Source organism: Cricetulus griseus, chromosome 2 (genome assembly GCF_003668045.3).
Source record: "Cricetulus griseus strain 17A/GY chromosome 2, alternate assembly CriGri-PICRH-1.0, whole genome shotgun sequence".
NCBI classification, from domain to species: domain Eukaryota; kingdom Metazoa; phylum Chordata; class Mammalia; order Rodentia; family Cricetidae; genus Cricetulus; species Cricetulus griseus.
In genome coordinates, this window is record NC_048595.1 from 198,198,065 (window position 1) to 198,216,243 (window position 18,179).

The 18,179-nt window shown below is 35.2% G+C and overlaps 1 protein-coding gene across 7 annotated transcripts in view; it reads left to right on the top strand.

Moving 5' to 3' along the window:
- Nr3c1 (nuclear receptor subfamily 3 group C member 1) overlaps positions 1-18,179 on the top strand; it is a 95,668-nt gene that overhangs the window by 50,816 nt on the left and 26,673 nt on the right. The gene's annotated exons all lie outside the window — the stretch shown is intronic.

The following is an 18,179-nucleotide window of genomic DNA, read 5'->3' on the forward strand; positions in this document are numbered from 1 at the left end:
TCTTGTTACTCCATGTGTCCTGTAACACAAACATAGACATATTGCTCTGAAGAAACAATGCACTAAGAAAAATGAGGAGGCAGCTGTGGAATATGCTAAACTTTAAGCCAAGAGAATGAAGACAAGAAACCCAGAACAGATCACCAAGAGATGTAGACTGTCCTCAGAGTTTCTACCCTTAAGTCTGAGTCTAGTCGAAGTAAGTCTTTAAAATAAGAAACAATGGGCCTTGGAAAATAAAACAAAACAAGCAATGCCTCTCAGTACTTGTCTTGCAGTCATGAAGACTGAGTCTCTCTGGCATCCATGTGAAAAAAAAAAAAAAAAAGGCAAGTGTGTCTATGTGCCTATAATCTCAGGGCTACAAGGGCAGACACAAGGGGATCCCTGTTGCCTGCTGGTCATGAAATCTAGCCAGACTGTCTCAAAATGTAAGGTGAGGAGTGATTGAGGAAGATGCTCAACATAAGAACATGTGTATTTCTCTGTATAGTACACCCAGTGTTTCTGAAAAATATGCTGGGTAGGTACCCAAAAAATATGCAGGTGAGGTACCCATATATAGTTGTTATATTGTGGAGATTATTTGAATTGCAGTAATACTTCTTTCAAAATACTTTACTAATTCTGTGAGAATCTCACACACAATGTATTTTGGTAATACTTACCCCACACTCACCCTCTAAGTCCTCTGAGATCCAAAGCCTCTAAATTAGGTCAACCATTGCAGAAACTAGTGTGGAGATTCTTAAGAACAACAACAGAAAGACCCGCAAGGACTGTATGATCTAGCTATATCACTTTTTAGTACATACCAACAGGAAATCGAAGTCAGCATGCAACAAAGGTGCCTACAAACTGATGTTTATTTTGGGACTATTCAAAATAGCTGGAGTTATGGAATAAGCCTATTCACCTGTCAGTGGAGGGATAAAGAATATGTGATTATGCAGCCACTAAGAAATGAAATTGTGTTTCTTATAGAGAAGTGGGTAGAAATCATCATGCTAAGCAAAACAAACCAGACTTGGAAAGACAAATGTCATGAAAAAACCATTATTTTGTGTGGTTAATATACAGCAACTAAAATTTATAGAAAAATATCTTCAAGCATGCAACTTGAAAAATGCTAGAAATTTCATCCCTTTTGTTACATGAGAAGGTTTTGAACTTCCTGCTTTTTACCTTGGTAAAACAATTCAAATAAACTATAATTATTCCAAAATATTTTTGTATATCTTCAAACATGTTAAGTTTCTGCATTTTAAGGAAGGAGGAAACTGCTCATTTTAAAGAACTTCATTCTCTCTAGAAGGTCCCTCTGCAAAGTTATTAATCACAGGCTATATTGTAAATCATAGAAACCATCACATACAAAGCCACCCTCTCAATGCTGCTTTAGAAATACCAGAAGTCAGTTTTCCACATCCAGGTAACATGTCCCTGGCAAATAGTCTTACTTGATTATCACAGTCTAAATGTTTTCTGTTCATGAAGAAAATGTCACTTTATTACTACACTGAATGAGTACAGTGTTTATCGCTTTCATAACAGTTTTCCTGTAAGTGTTGGAGATTTTTCTTTTCATCATTGGATTTTGTTGGTAAACTCTGTTGACCTATTTTAAGACTACTTCATCCTAGGCTGGTGTGGTAGTACAGGCCTTTAATCCCAGCACTTGAGAGGCAGAGGCAGGCAGATTTCTTCTAAGTTTGAGGCCAGCCTGGTCTCTAGTACATGGAGAAACCCTGTCACCAAAATTTAAAATTTTTTTTTTCTTTTGACCACAACTGTGATCTGACAATTGTATCTTCTCTTCTCTTCATCCAGAGAATGTCCATATTTGGGAAATTTTATTTTGCTTGGTTTATAGACTATGCTATCGTCTGTTTGTTAGGGCCCCTCTACACCTTAAATAATACATATAACTTACAATTTCCTTATGTCTTTCACAATGAACTATAGATGCTTCATAAAAACAAACTCTTGTCTTACTAGTTATATGCGTGGTCCTAAGAACGCAGCCTGTTTCCTGGCCCCTGATACAGAACTTGATTGGTTTCCCTTGTACTTTTGCTCAGGACTTTCTGATTCAGTCCTAAAACAGCTTCAGGATCTTTTTGTTGTTACTGTTTTCATAACTCACTGCCATAAAAAGTTTACTTGAGATTTCTAACTTCTCTTCAAAAGTGACCATCAAACTGGTGTCCAGGGTAACTTTTGTATCCATATGGTATCAACCTGGAGAACACCAATAGAAAGCAATAAACTCCTGAACTATAGATTTGAAAATAGATTTTTGTTGTCGGGAAGCTACTAAGTTGATGACCTTGACCCCTGGAACTTGTTTACTAGTCTTGTCTTTATCCTCAAAATGAAGAAATTAATACAACTCATTCTCAGAGATGATGTCAAGATAAAATAATAAAATCATTGATAGAGAGCCTGCCAGTCCCCATACAAGGTGAGAATTAGGTTCAACGGATTAACAGGTCAAGTGAAATCACTAAAAGGAAAGTGCGTAAAATTTCCTAAAGCATAATATAGTTCTACCTACTTGATATCTCTTTGTTGTTCCTACTGTTTTGATTGTGGCTGTACTTTTGAACATGGCATCAGTAGAACCACTTATGACTCAACAATTGCACCATCCTAGACAAACATCAGCTGGATGTATGCCAGGATACAATGTGATAAAATACATTTGCCATCTCTTCTGCATTTTGTTTACTATGAAACTACTAAAGGTAAGGCCATAGCACTAACATTTCAGTTGACTTCATAATAAACATTGAGGAAAATTGCCCATATTATCCACTGTAAATTAAATAATTCTATATTCTGCAATAATTTATTTGAAATAGTTTTTGTCTTTCCTAACAATTATAGTTTTTGAATAATACTTAAGAATATTTGATAACAAGTTAATATTGAATAATGTCATCTTAATTTCAACTCCAGTTATAAATAAACAGTACAGGATACATAGTCTGTTAGAACAGTTTACAATTGAAGACTTACCTTCTTGTATTTGAAAGAGATGAGACTTGGTGTGTTTCTGACCCTTGTGTACACGTTTCTTAAAAGACTAGTGGTTAATAGGTATTTTATATTATTACTGGCATTCATGTTTTTAAAGTAGTTAAGGGAAAACTTCATAAATTAAAGAACACTTCTAATTACTGAGTTAACAGAATCAGCTAAGCCTTATGTAAAGGGAAGCTGACATTAAGTTTGTTCCTTTAACAGTGCATTATCCCTTTGCTCATTCTTAGTTTGGAGCTGTAATTTGCTTAATACATCCCAAGACTTTGCCTTCAGCAAGGAGTAGAACTTGAACTACCTTTGTCAGAGTCCTCTTCCTTCAACTGTGTGGAATCTTTGTCTTTGTGCACTGTTGCTGTTTGTATCTTCATAGACAAAGCCCTTGAATTTCCTGCCCGGACAGGGTGGTGGGGATGGGTGAGGCAACAAAAGGAGAGCTTCCAGTTTTGCAACAGAGATCAAACAAAAAGAAAAGCCCATATGGGAGAAAATAAAAAACATACATGGAAAAGGATGAAACATACTGTCAGTTTTATGTTCAGACTTAAGAACAACATTCATAGAATAATAGTGTGGTGCTTTTTAAAGAAACCTCCAGAGACAGCAACTGAGACCTTGGAAATTAAAAGACAGTGACAAAATTGAAAATCTCAATAGAACAGGTGAAACAGAAAAATAAAACGACCCAGAAATAATATATAAAAGACATAAAAAGTGGGAAAGAATATAGGAAAATACAACCAGTCCAGGAATTTAAGAAAGAAAATACAAAAGAAAAAAAGATTAAGACAGTAAAAGGAAGGAAGTCATCAAAACTAGGGTAGAGGAGAAAATATAGAGATTTTCTGCTTATTTTGAATTGTGAAAGTTCAGTGAAGCCTAGCATATTGTTAAGAAATCCCAGTACTTGGGAGTCATGCAGATCTCTGAGAGTTCCAGGCCAACTAGGGCAACACAGTGAGACCCAGGCTTAAAGAAATAAATTCCCCAAACAAAACAAAACAAAAAACCCTACTACTAATAAAAGTTCTATGAACTAAAAACATATTTATATATAAGAATAGTTATGATGCTTGTAGTTTTGTAATTCCTAGTCAGGATAAGAAACAGAAAATTTCCAACACCCTGGAGGATTCCAGAGTGACTATAGAAAATTACCATCACACTTTGCTCTTCTGCTATGGAAATAACCACCAGCCTAACAAATAGGATAGTTATTTTTCTTGCTTTTTCTTACCCTATAGGTTGTACTTAAACCTTTGTTTGGGGATTTCATATAAATAGAAGGATTGTTATATGAATTCTAATGAATACAATTCCATTTCGTATTTTCTTTGTCTCAACACTGCAAACTGTTGTGGTTTGTTCATATGAGAGAACTATATCCTCAGAGTCAAGATATATAGATACTTATTCATCTATTCCACACTTGTGAGCATTTGACTAGTTTCCAGTGAAAAATGGAACTACCAACATCTTTACATGTGTTTTTTTTTTTTTTTTGGTGTGGCTCTTGTCCATTGGTGAAGTTGATGGATCACCAGACTTGACAAGATAATGCCAAACTGTCTTCCAAACTAATTGTAACTTTTAAACTTAGTTCCTTCTTACTGTCAAATGTTTCATTTCTACCAAGGTGTGAGGTATGTATTGAACTTTCATTGTGGCTTATGTTTGAAACTTCATAATTACTAATGATGTTGAATAATTTTTCTCTTGTTTATTAGCTATTTAGAGTTCAGTATTTATATGTGTGTTATATTGTTTATTTGGGGTAGGAGAGTATCTAAGTTGGACACCTGTCCTACTATTTCTATTAAAAAAAAACTGCAAATGTTCTAACCAAACTCTTGATCAATCTTTGACTGATAGATAGGTTTCTGCCTAGCTGTTTCTACTGTTTAAAAAATCCCAGAAGTCTATAGCCTTTCCAAGTTTGTTTTTTACTATTGCATTGACTGTCTTTGAAATCATAAGCCTCAAAAAATCAAAATAAATATTAATTTTATCTTACTAGGTTCCTGGGGGAGCTAAATTAATTCATGGTATCATTTTTAGATAGAGCAATATTTGTCTAGTCATTTTACTTTAAAGTTCCCACGTACTTCAAACAATAACTAACAAACATTAGTATTATGTGTTCAATATCAATAGTAAGGACCCTAAGCTTTGGAGATTTACCATCAGATTTGAATATTTTGAAATTGAAGATGAGACTTTATAGACATATCCTTAATTGACTAAATTCTGAATGACCTGATTCTTTTTCTTTACAAGAGAAGGTGAACACCCTCCTCCCAAAAGAGGCAATTTTCATTAAATGAAAAGTTCAACAGACTTTTGTTGTTGTTAGAAGCAAATATGGGCAAGGGCCTGTATGTGCTTACCCTCTGCCTGCTTTTTGGAGTTGATAGAGAGGCAGTTTAACAATACATGTTCTTCTTCTTCTTTTTAATGCAGAGCATAGTTGTATGTATCTATAATCCCAGCACTCCAGGAGGCAGAGGCAGGAGGATAGTGAGTGAGTTCAAGGTATACTTGGGCTACATAGGAAGACCCTGTCTAAAAGAAACAAGAAAATATTACCATTATAGTACATAGAGAAAATTCTGAGCTGATTCATTGGATTTCTTTACTTTTCTAGGAATTTAACTTAAGGAAATTAAACTGAAACTGTAAAATACTTCTAATGGTGAGAAGAGTAAAAGCAAAATATGACTAGCAGGTGGAGAAAGGTTAAACTGTAGCTGAATCCCTTAGCGTCAGGCGATTCGAGAAAGGAATGCTTATCTTCAGCATTGCCGAGGTCCTGGATTTGATCCCTGCACCACAGGAACCACAGATGATAGTGCATGTCTGTAATCCAAGCACTCGGGAGAGAGAATCGGGAAGATCAGCAGTGTGGTGTCATCCTCAGCTACCTAGGGAATTCATGGCCAATTTGGGCTGGGAATCCTGGAAACATAAGATTATCTATAGACATAAGTTTTCTCAGTATTTTAACTAAGCAAATGGCATGGTTCCACATGTAAAAAATGAGGTACAAGCAATTCACTCTAGTTTTATACCAAATAATATATGTAAATTTGTGGAAAACTGAAAGCTGTGTGTGTGTAAGTATCTGCTGGTCTTCTCTGACAGATGAATGGGAGCATCTTTATTTTCTAATTTTTCTAACTATTATCTAATCCATCTTAATTTAGTAGATTATTTCATTATTTCTCATTGTATATTTCTAAGTGAATTTGAAACAGTATTCCTGGTATAGATTGTGGATTGAATATAAAGAAATAAGAATGTATTTTAGGCTTTTTGTATGAGGATGATAGTTATGTAGAGGTCATTCCATTTTTTCTTCCTACCTAGATGAAAAATTGCAATTGTTTTGGCATGTGCTATTCCATAGTATATGACACTATTTCTTGTTGCTAGCAAGAAGAAAAGTAAATTGTCTACTATTCAGAATGTGATCCTGTAACCCATAAATATAGTTACCTAGCTGATTTCAACTTCCCACTGCAGTGGCAAGAAGTGAGCCCATTGTTTCCCCTAAATTACTGTTCCTCACTATTTTTGGCTTTAGAGTTTGTGTCCATTTCAGCAATTACAATAACTTTCCCTTGCATTAGGTTACGTTCTTGAGCACTCTGAGGAAAACTAACACTTCAAATAGTAATGTCCTCAGATAGGACTCCTACCCTCTTCCCTGTTCATAGAAGATGAATGGACAGATTCCCTCCTAATGTTTATCAGGACCTTCCTATCCACTCCATTTTAATTTTAAAATAGTTTCTTTTCATTGCTCTCTGTACTCTTAATTCTAAGGTTCAAGTGTTATAATAACGCTGTCTGTGATTCTGTAGCCAAGGCTGACCTCAAATTCAGGGCAGTCCCCTGTCTCAGCCTCCCAAGTACTGGTATTACAGTTATATGCTACCAAGTCTGGTTTAGTCTTTGATTCTTATAAAAGTCTTGGGCAAGTTCAAAACCAACCAATGAAACAAACAAATACAAGGTAATAAATACTCAGACTAAATACTCTTGAGTACAGCCTAACTCCTGCAGTAAAGTCCATCTGACAATTTACAGTCTACCTGGTAATGTTTTCAATGTTATAAACAGTTGTCAGTTTTCAATATTAAAGATATGTTGCAGAATCACTTACCAACAATAAAATATTTGGTGTAGGTTGTTAAGTAGATAAGCACTAAATTAATGACTTGTCCTTCATACACCGTTTTTTTCATACACCAATTTTTGATCCATGTTTTAACAAGTGGTTTTGTATTCTGTTTTAAAGTGTGAATAAAATTTTTGGAACAGTCATTATCTTTTGGTTCCTTCTCCCATCTCCCCCCCAGAAGAAAATCTCTGTAATGCATTTTTACTTTATTCAGTACTCTATTAATTCATTTTAATGTGAAAACATTTTATGTACATATGCAGAGAAACAACTGCACAGATAGCTCAATCCTCGCCCCTTATTTGATAAACTTGAAAATATCTTCTCTGTAGAAAACAGTAAACATGATAACATTTCGCAGTAAGCCCATTTAAGCCAAATTTTGGCTGAGTTGTACATATATTGTTTTAAATTTAGGAGTTTTTCAAAGAGCCATGTTTTACTTAAGTCTTGTAATGAAATTCTGCTAGCCTTCCTCCTACGGTTTCATTTATGGCAGATCGTTTTTCTATGTGCTAATCCATAGTCCACAAGGGGTTTTAAGCATTACTTCTCAGAGTGTGCCGGCATGCCCTTTCATCTGCTTGCTATCGTATGAATTTCTAAATAGTGAAATGTTCTAAATAATTTCTAAATATTAAAGCACATTATTTGTAATTTCAAATTGTGACCTAAGTTGCAGTTTTAAACACTACTTTGGCTGTTTTTAAATAGTGGACCATACTTTAAGATAAAGTTTCAGGTTTGACAAAAATGTCTATCAACAATGTAGTGTTCGGTAGCTTTGTTTCCTGTGCACAGAAACAACCACTCACATAAGAAGGTATTCTGATGACACTATTCAGGAAAGGATTTAGTTAAAAATATTTTAATTCTTCTATGAAGATATAAACTTTGAGCTTTAAAATTTTTGTTTCAGATAATATAGTATTTCATTTGCTAAAAGAATTAATTTTTATTAGTGTTTTGTATATATGTGTACTATGTGCATACTTAGTGCCCATGGAGGTGATAAGAGGGCATCAGAACCACTGGAACCAGAGTTACAGATGATTGTGAGCCACCATGTGGCTCATCCCCTGGATGAGCACCCAGTAAGTGGTCTTAATCCCCGAGCCAACCTTCCAGCCCCAGGGTTTACTCTTAAATATTCAGAATAGTTGGGGGGGAGAGTTAAACACACGCAGAATTATTGTTCTTTGATTATAAATGCTTATCACCTTCAAAGTTGCCAGACAGCACATTTCCATTGCATTACCATGCACAATGCTTTCTCAAAAAGCATCATCTGTGCCTGTGGAACTTCTACATTCAGAAAAATTTCTCTCAAATAATGATCATACTTACCTATTTTTAAGATTTCTTTGCAGTCCCATGTTGTTTCTAATGTTAGTGAATTCAGATTTAGAAGAAACACAAGTTACTGTTATAGGAATATTCTACAGTAATTTAAACTGTTTTGGACTCTGAAACAAAAACAAAAGAATTTTTGATTGTAAAAGTTATAGGAGTAAAACTACATGGTAGCTTATATTGCCTATCTTCTGAACTATTGAGAATATATATGTGAGTTAATATATGTAAATCAGAATATATATACATACATGTATATAGAAGTCAAAGTACATGGTAGCTTACATTGCTTATCTTCTGAATTATTGAGAATATATATGTGAGTTAATATATGTAAATCAGAATATATATACATATATATAACATGCACCATGTACATGCGGTAATATTTTCATCTGTATATTTTGATTTTCATCTGTATATTTTGATATTTACATAACTTATCAAGAGAATTTTAGCAGAGTACAATTTTGTGGAGTAGGAGACTTCCATCCTGCAGTTATTACCATATTATACATATTCTACATTACCTGAATTACCCAAAAGTACATATTCTATGCTAGTCTGCTGTAGTTAGCCAAACATTGGTTATTGGTATGTGCTAAGAGTAAAACTGAAATTGACCTGAAATCTTGAATTCAAATTCAGATATTCCTTCCTACTGGCGTGTTACATGTAAAGTGCCCTGGGACTAGTGTTCTTTAAAAACATCTCATAGTCTTAGTTTCCACAATTTTAAATATCAACAGTGACATCGTCTCTCAGGTTGTTTACAAGGATCACAGAATCTGTGTATCAAGTAACTAGCACAAGACTTGTGGTACCTGTTATCTTTCAGCTGAGTTGGCTATATAAATTATGGTACTTTAATGACCTTTAAACAGAATAATCAGAATTTTTGGTTTTGTCAATCTGTTCACCATCAGCTACAAGTTAACGTGCCCATATTATTTTTCTAATAGTAGATATCTTCCACTCAAGGATCTGACAGTGTGATGAGACATTCCCCTCCAGTTCAGGCTATACAAAACTAACTTCATTTTACTTAAATTAACTATTTAGTATTTCTGTTCTAGCTTAGAAAATGACTTACTTGTAACAGCTTGTATCCAACTTGATACTTACTGGGGTAGTGTATTTTATTTTAAAACGTATTCTGAAAACCTCTAGGGCTCAATAAATGATTCCAACATACAGTGTACTTCAGAGCTCCTCTGAGAGCAAGTTTGGTGTTGAGTGCATAAGACATGTCTCTGCTTCTGCATCTTTGGTGTGTGGTCTCCATGATTACAGTAATTCCACATAATAAGTCTCTAAGGAAAATGTAAACACCCTAGATGCTTTTGTACCTTTAAGTTACAAGTGTACTTTTATAAATAATTTGTACTCTATTCACAGATAGGAGAGGATGAAGTAGAACTGGATTTTCATATTTACCTTAGTAGTATCTTCTTGGTGCCCACACAATCTTAATATATTTATTAACCTTAAAGGCTCCTATCCTCTGAAACTTTACTAGGCAACTGTCAGGCCTAACTGGATTTCAATCCAAGTCCTGGTTTATGACTCAACTTTGGTAAACAAGTATCTTAATTTCTTTATTCTCATTCTGTAAATTAAACAGTACTATTTATGTAAGTTCCTATTATGAATCTTGGAATGTGGAATTAAAATCTATAATTGCTGTGACAGAGGAATTTCAGCCTTTAAGTAGCTTTTTAATCCATTCTAAGGACTACTTGTTTATTTTTTGATTTAGTAGTGGGAATTCTAGTAAATGGGTCTCTTCCTATTTATCAAATATGTGTATTATTATCACAGTCAATACTGTGAATATTTAGGGACAAAGGGAGAAATGAAAAGAGACTCATTTGCTAGTAGATTGGCACAGAAACTAGTACCTCACACTAACATAAGAATTAAGCTTTAGCCTTTGATGGGATAGAATGATGAAGTCAACGTGTGTTCTGAGGGATTCATTATTACCTTTTGTGCTAAATATAGACATACTATCCCATTCTTTTTGTTCTTAGAAATACTTCTGGAAATTTTAGGAGCTAACTGGATAGGCATTTGTTTGTAGAATATTTGAAAATTTAATAGTAAGACAACTCTTTGCCTTAAAAAAATAGGATTAGAAGTGAGCACAGGGAATTTCCTGCTTTTACTCTGTGTTACTGAGACATGAAGTAGAAAGCATTGCTTTGCTCTCAATCTCATGATGGCAGTTTTGCCACCTTATCATAGTGGAAGTGGAGTGCTGGTTCACAACATTAATTTAGTGTAGGAAAGACCATCAGGTATGTAAGGGAGCAGGAAGACATGATTGGACTTTTACTTAGGCAAAGTCAAAGTGTCTAAATCTGTAATCTTGACAAGAGTGTCCATATCATAAGATTATATATACTGTTCTACTTAGTCCTTTTTATAAAGAATACTATGTAGTACTTAGCTACAGGATTGCACCTGTATTGGGTATAATCTATAAACACCTATCTTGTTAGGTGCTTCAAATTCTTTCCCAGATAGGATGTTTTATTTAGCATATTTATACTTCTTATCTTCATTAGAACCAGGTGCAAAAGGCTCATTTTATGAAGAGTTGCAAGACATCGGTTCAAAGGAGTTACCAGCAGGAAGAGCATACACATATACATCAGACAGTACCAAGGCCACCTGTGTTAAATCTTAATGGCACTGTTCGAGTCCCAAAATCTTGTGGTTCAGAATTGCCATAGTAGATGCTTCAGGATAGGGGAACGGGTCTTAGCATAGACTCCCAGGAGAAACTTGGTACGTACTAAGCACTTTATAACATTTATAAATGTTTATACAACACAGGTTCTCTAAAATGATACACCAAATGGTTTGTGTTTGTAGAAGACATATGATTGGAAAAAAGAGGCCAGACTGTGAGCCATATTGTACTTGTACTGTACACATTGAAGAAGCCCCTAGACATTTAATTTGGAAAGGAATGGATGTTTTAGCAGGGTAGGGATTGGCTAGAATAGAAAGAGAAAAGGCTAAGAATAAGATAACATACAAATCACTGCAGTAGTGAAAGAGGCATATATTTAAGTTAGTCAGAGAGGGGACAGGAAAGAGAAGATTGATATAGTTTATAAGAATAAGATATAGAGGAATGGACTTTGGGAACCCATCTCATATAGAGGGATACTCCCTGAGCCTAGACACATCAGGGATACTCCCTGAGCCTAGGCCCTATCCCAAAAGATATGACAGATTCTGAAGACCCCCCCATGGAAGGCCTCACCCTCCCTGGGGAGCAGAAAGGGTATGGGATAGGTAGGGTGTTAGTTGGGGGGGGGACTGGGATTGACATGTTAAACAATATTGTTTCTAATTCAAATAAAAAGAAATAGAACCTAGGCTATGAGACTATGTCTCAAAAAAATAATAGGTAGGAAATGAGAAATGGCTAAAACTGGCAAAAATCTCTGCATTTATGTGTGGGTTACTAAGCATAGTAAGTGAATTCAGATCTCTAAGAAATAAGAAAGCTGAATGTGGTGGTATACACCTATATTCGCATCACTCAGAAGGAAGTTGGGGCAGGATTGCAAGTTCATAGCCTTGGCTACAAAGTGTTAGTTGCAAGATGATATCTTGATGTACTATTTAAAACATTATTGCTCCCCTTTAAAACTCATATTCCTTAATGTAAACAAAGCTAACAGAACTGAGAACACAGCCTGAGAAAGGGAGTGTGTGACATTTACAAGATTTGTAATATTTTCTCCTCTATGAAAGATGACACAGCTGTTAATATCTAAATTACTTAGCAAAATGGATAAGAACTCAGGATTGACTGTTCATAGGGAAGAAGAAGTACATTATTTTTTCTGTGAAGTAGATTAGACTCTGATGTCATTTATTATCAAATAAATATACAGGATCCCAAAAGTCATTTACAGATAGAAGTGTATCCTTTACTACTCAAAACCACTTGGAATATGTGTCTTGCTTATTTGGTGTATATTACCTGAAGACTTTGATTTTTATGGTCAATCAGATTAAGACCAGAGAACTGACATGAAGAGCCCTTGGTGTGTCAAAGGTCAGAGAGAAACTCCCCACTTTTGCCCATCCTCACTGAAAATCCTTGTGCCCTATGACTGTACATAGGTTTGTTACTCTAGCTTCTGACTTGCATAAATGGGTGTAAATGGTGCATAGTTTGGTGACATGTTTTACATAAAAATGGACAACATCCAAACAGCTCATTTGAAAAGTGAACATAATATATCACAGATGATTTCATTCCACATTAACCTATAATTTCTTAGCTTAAACTGAAAGATTAGGGGGTAAATTAGATCTCATTCCACCTTTGATCATGGATAGTAATTATTTGGTTTTCAGTATCCTCACCAAATAACTTTCTGATCTATACAGCAGGTGAGAAATTAAGTATTTTCAAAGGAAACATTGAATGTTCCCCCTCCTACCTTATCAAAACCTTAGAGAAAGGTTCTTTATGTACACCTAAAATTGAAACCTCTCTCCATAAATGCAGAGCAAAGCAAATATATAACCAGTCTTTCTTGCCTTGCTAAAATAAGATAAAGTGTATCCTACTGAAACCATAGAACAGAAATGTGGTGAAAATCTTCCCCTAGAGTACTTTTATATTTGGTTTGAAAGCTATTACATAGCATATTATTAAACAAATCAGTAATCTTTTAGCTAAAGCAAAGATAAACAGACTCAGAAAACACAGTCACCTGGTGTGTGCAGCTGAGTGTTTACATTTTTCCTAGTGAAGAAAGATAAGAAGAGTGCAGGTGACTTTAATGTGTAAAATCCACCTTTTACTGCTAGCCCTAGAGGGAAAAATTAAATTATGGACTCAAGCTAATTCTATCGTTGATAACCAGGCCTGTGTAGTTTCTGGCTTCAACTCTATTTTGAACCTCTCTTTGGACTTGTCTGAACTAAAAGACTACAGTGGCTAAAGCAATAATTCCTTTAAAAAATTTACTAATCCTTTGAAAATTTCATATATAACTACTGTATTTATAATATTTCCCTCCTCCCTCTGCTCCACCATGTCAGCCCTCTGCCCTCTCAAATTCATGGCCTGTTTTTCTTCAGTTATTATTGGGGTGTGTGTGTGTGTGTGTGTGTGTGTGTGTGTGTGTGTGTGTGTGTGTGTGTGTGTGTGTGTGTGTGTGTATGTGTGGTGTGTGCTCATGCATGTGTAAAATATAACCTGCTGAGTACATCACTGCCACTCAGATGTATTTTTTAGGGCTGACTACTTGGTATTAGGTAATTAAAGACAGTCATAGACTGGCTTTTTGTCTAGGGGTGGGGCCATGTGACTTACCCTTCTTCAACATTGGTATGTCAACTGGCATTGTCATTATTTGGGTCTTATTTAGGAAACCGTATCCTTGAGATTTCATGGGTACAGCTCTCATGGAAGACAGTATCTCACAGTAGATGCCATATCCTGTAGCTGTTCCAATCTTCCTCTTATCTTTCTCAAGATATTGTCTGAGTCTTAGCTGTAGGTATTGTGTTCTGGATTTATCAGTCGAGAATGAGCACCACAAACTTTAAAGTGGTTTCTGGTTCCTGTTCGATTTTATTTATTTATCCATACCAGCTTATGTGCCACAAGCTTTTGGCGTCGCTTGCTCAACCTCAGCACTGCTGACATCTGAAGCTAGGTAATTCTGTTATTGGGGTGCTATCTTGTGCACTGGAGGGTGTTTATCACATCTTGAGCCTTTATCTCTTAAAAAGGAGCTTTCCTCCATTTGTAAGAAATAAAAATGTCTTTAGACATTGCCAGATGTCCCTTAGGAACCAAATTGTCCCCTATGGAGAACTGCTGCCTTGTGGCATTCGAACAAAACTGACAAGCTAATGAGAATATACCTATTCCATTAGTAGCTGTTAAAAATTAAACCAGTGAGGCAGCTGTATTTCCAAGATTTTCCCATGGTAGTTAATACTTGTTTTCTGAGGTGAATATCTTGGACTGCATTGAAAAATTATTGATTAAATTCACTTAAATTGAAGGCTAAGCCAACCACAACACTTGAATTTTGTAAAAGTTTAACATCTCTTTATCCTTTAGATAAGACTCAGGTTTAGTACATAATACCATTTCCTTTTGCTCAGTTCATTCATATCCCATTTAGAAACAGAACAACTGAGAATTTAAAGATACTAAATTATTACCAAGCTATTGTATTATCACCCCAAGTTCTCCATGACAGCAAATTCTCAGTGTATTCTAAGGACCCATGAGAGTACCCAAGACCCTATCAGAATATTTTTGTGATACTTGCACTTATTAACTTAACATGTATTAGTCATTGTATTCACTATCACCTCATAATTAAAAGAGGTCAAGTCTACTAAACATCCTTGAGAAAGCAAAAGGTGATTAATTCTGTAAATATCAACACCTGTGTCTTTTTAAAGATAAAAGATAAAATAGAAAGAGACATAAATACTGGTGTAGGCGAACATTTCTGTCCCACCAGCCGCTCCCCAAATAACCACAGAGACTTACTGTTAATTATAAATGTTTTGACCAATAGCTTAGGGTAGTTTTTAGCTAGCTCTTAAAACTTAAAGTAACCCATTTTATTAATTTATGTGCTGCCCCCAAGGCTCCTTTACCTCATCTATGAACTTCCATGTTGCTTCTTCGGGATCTGGCTAGTAACTCTCAGACTCTGCCCTTCTTCTTCCCAGAGTCCTCCTAATCTAGCTCACCCGCCCTATCTTTTCCTGCCTATCTATAGGTGAATCGGGTTTTTATTAACCAATGACAGTAATACATATTTATAGTGTACAAAGATTGTTCCACAGCATACTTGTGCTGTTGGCATTTGATGGTAGACATAAGAAAAAGCAGGTGAAATATATAGTAACCATAACTCTAATTTCTGCCATAGTTTTTAATTAGAAGATGTCTGTTATTTTCCTTGGAGATGTAGCCATTTTGTTGAGCCCTAGCCCTTTTAGCAATAACATTTGTTGCTGTATTCATCTGTTTCTTACAAAGATGGTCAGTGTAGCTCAGTCAGTTCCCTTCTGTGTGATAAAAGCTGGGTTTTTTTTTTTTCCACACATGTCAATGGTATGCAGCTTTCCATGTACTGAGTTCTTATTTGATGTAGTTCGGATGATTCCCTGAAGCTTGACTTGGGTTCTAGATTCTTCAGTCATTTAGTTTTAACTCTCTGATTTCCCATCTGTAAATCATGTTTGAGTAATCTGAACATGTTCTGTATATATTCTGATTTCTCTGTGATAATTTGGAAAGTATTATCCTAGATTTTAGACTTGTCTTCTGTTTTCCTTTAAAAAAAAATGAACATGTACGCTTCAATTCTTACTGCAAGGATGAACTATACATTGACTTCTGAAGTGTTATTTTGGTTTCAAAACACATTCACTGGTGATACTTCTCAACTTACAGATGAGAAAACTTAAGTTCAAAGTAGTAGATACTTTTCAAAAGCTATACAGGCTGTCAAATGGGACTGCTGAGAGCTGAACCAGATCATTATTCTCCCTGATCAACCATGTGACACTATTTGCTTGACTTCATCTAGGGATGGTGACGTCTTATCACAAGGCTATTTAGAGGATAAGTGAGATTCTCTTCATGGCAGTGTTCTTAAACCATGATGTACTACAAAATACTGTTCAAAATTCAAATTTATACATGTATAACTTTATAGGATTGACCTTAAAAATCTTTAAACAGTGTGCCCATTTTCCATAAACTAAATATACAAGCAACTTGCTGTTCTCTACAAATGTCAGTTGAGAAGAGATTGGCTGAGCAGGAATAGGAGCATCTTCAGAACAGAAGCTAGGGAGTTTTACTCCCCCAGTTCATTGCTACACTCTGTGCTCATCCCAGGACCTTCCTACTTCAGTGTAAAATTCTGACCCAGAGCAGCAGCTTTACCTTACATGTCTGCATTAAGTGGAGGGTATGCCCAGCCACTTCAGGAGATTCTCTTCTTTTAGAGGCTCTCAGGATGCACTCAGTCCACTTGCCCAAATCTAGCAAGGGATCAATACCTTGTGATATGGAAACAAGCAGAAAGTCTATTGACAGTGCTCAGAGAACAATTTGAAACCCTAGAACCTGTTCCCAGAACTAAATGGTGGGAATGCTGCCCTATTGATTAAGCCACTAGATAAACAGACAGTTGGCAAAATGCAGGAAAATTCATTTGAGGATTGAATTTAGGGTGAACCTTGGGCTTAATGACTTACTAGAATTATAACACATTTTTTGTTTGTTTCTTGAGATAGGGTCTCACAGTTTCCCAGAACTGGCAGATCAGACTGGGCTCAAATTTGTAGTCGTCTTTCTGTTTCAGCCTCCCAAGTATTAGGATTAGAGTCATAAGTAACAACTCCCAACTACAATTACTATTTTTTTAATTTTTGTTCCTAAATAAGTTTAATAACAGAAAAATATTACTTGTTATTTCTAACTAATAGAACAAATGAAAGAAATTGCTTTAGTTGTCAATGTATTAATCATTTTTTGCATTTGAGGTTTAGTACTGTGTTGGGCTGAAATAAAAGCATGCATAACGGTTGACGAGACAGTCTACATCCCATCTACCTTTTTCCTAAATAGCATCTCTTAGGGAATACAGTGAGCAAAGTTCAGAGGGAGTGGTAGTGTTATATATGTGAACTGTCTTCTATAAGTGATAAAAACCACATACATACTTTAACATGAAGAGTTCCATACCCAACAAGTTGATACCTGCCTGCATTTTTGAAAGCCTGTTTGAGAGTACATAAGAAAATAAGGAATAGGCAGTGTAATTTGAAGCAGGAGGCTGGAGATTCTTTTTAGCTAGCTAGCTACACACACACACACACACACACACACACACACACACACACACACACACCTACCTATATAATTAGTTTCAGACTCAGCATGTGTGATAAAAGTTCTTTAGGACAATCATCATTATCTCTTAATATGAACTATAATAGTTAATTTATCTTTTGTGTTAATTGCTTTAGGTAAAAGATAAGCACATATTGTTTTTTGAAAGTTTAAGAACTTTAGACTAATAAGCCCTATGCCTTACACCATCTGTTGTGGTAAGAAGTTTGCAAAATGGAAAGTAAGGCCTGGTCAGAGCATCAGATTCACTCTTGTCATTGTTTGCTTTAGGGCGTTTTGATTGAGAGAGAACAAGATGGTTGTTCTCAGATTTGAAAAGTAGAGTTTTCCCCAATATATACACTAATGTTTCTGGAATAATTGTTTCCAAGTCATAAGAAACTATTGTTTCATCTAGGATCAATTTATGGGCTGGTCTGTAATTTTTTTCTATACTAGAGAACAGAATAGAATGATAATGATTCTTAGTGTAAGATCTTAAAATTAAGAGGGAAAAAGATTGATTTCCTAAACAATTAATGGGATAGAAGGAATCTGGAGGTGTGGTAGAAATATTCTTTATTTTAATGGTAGTTACAGGTCCAATCCATTTTTTTAAAATCTTGCTAATTGCACACTTATAAAATAATTTATATCATTATATTAAAGTAGCAATTATAT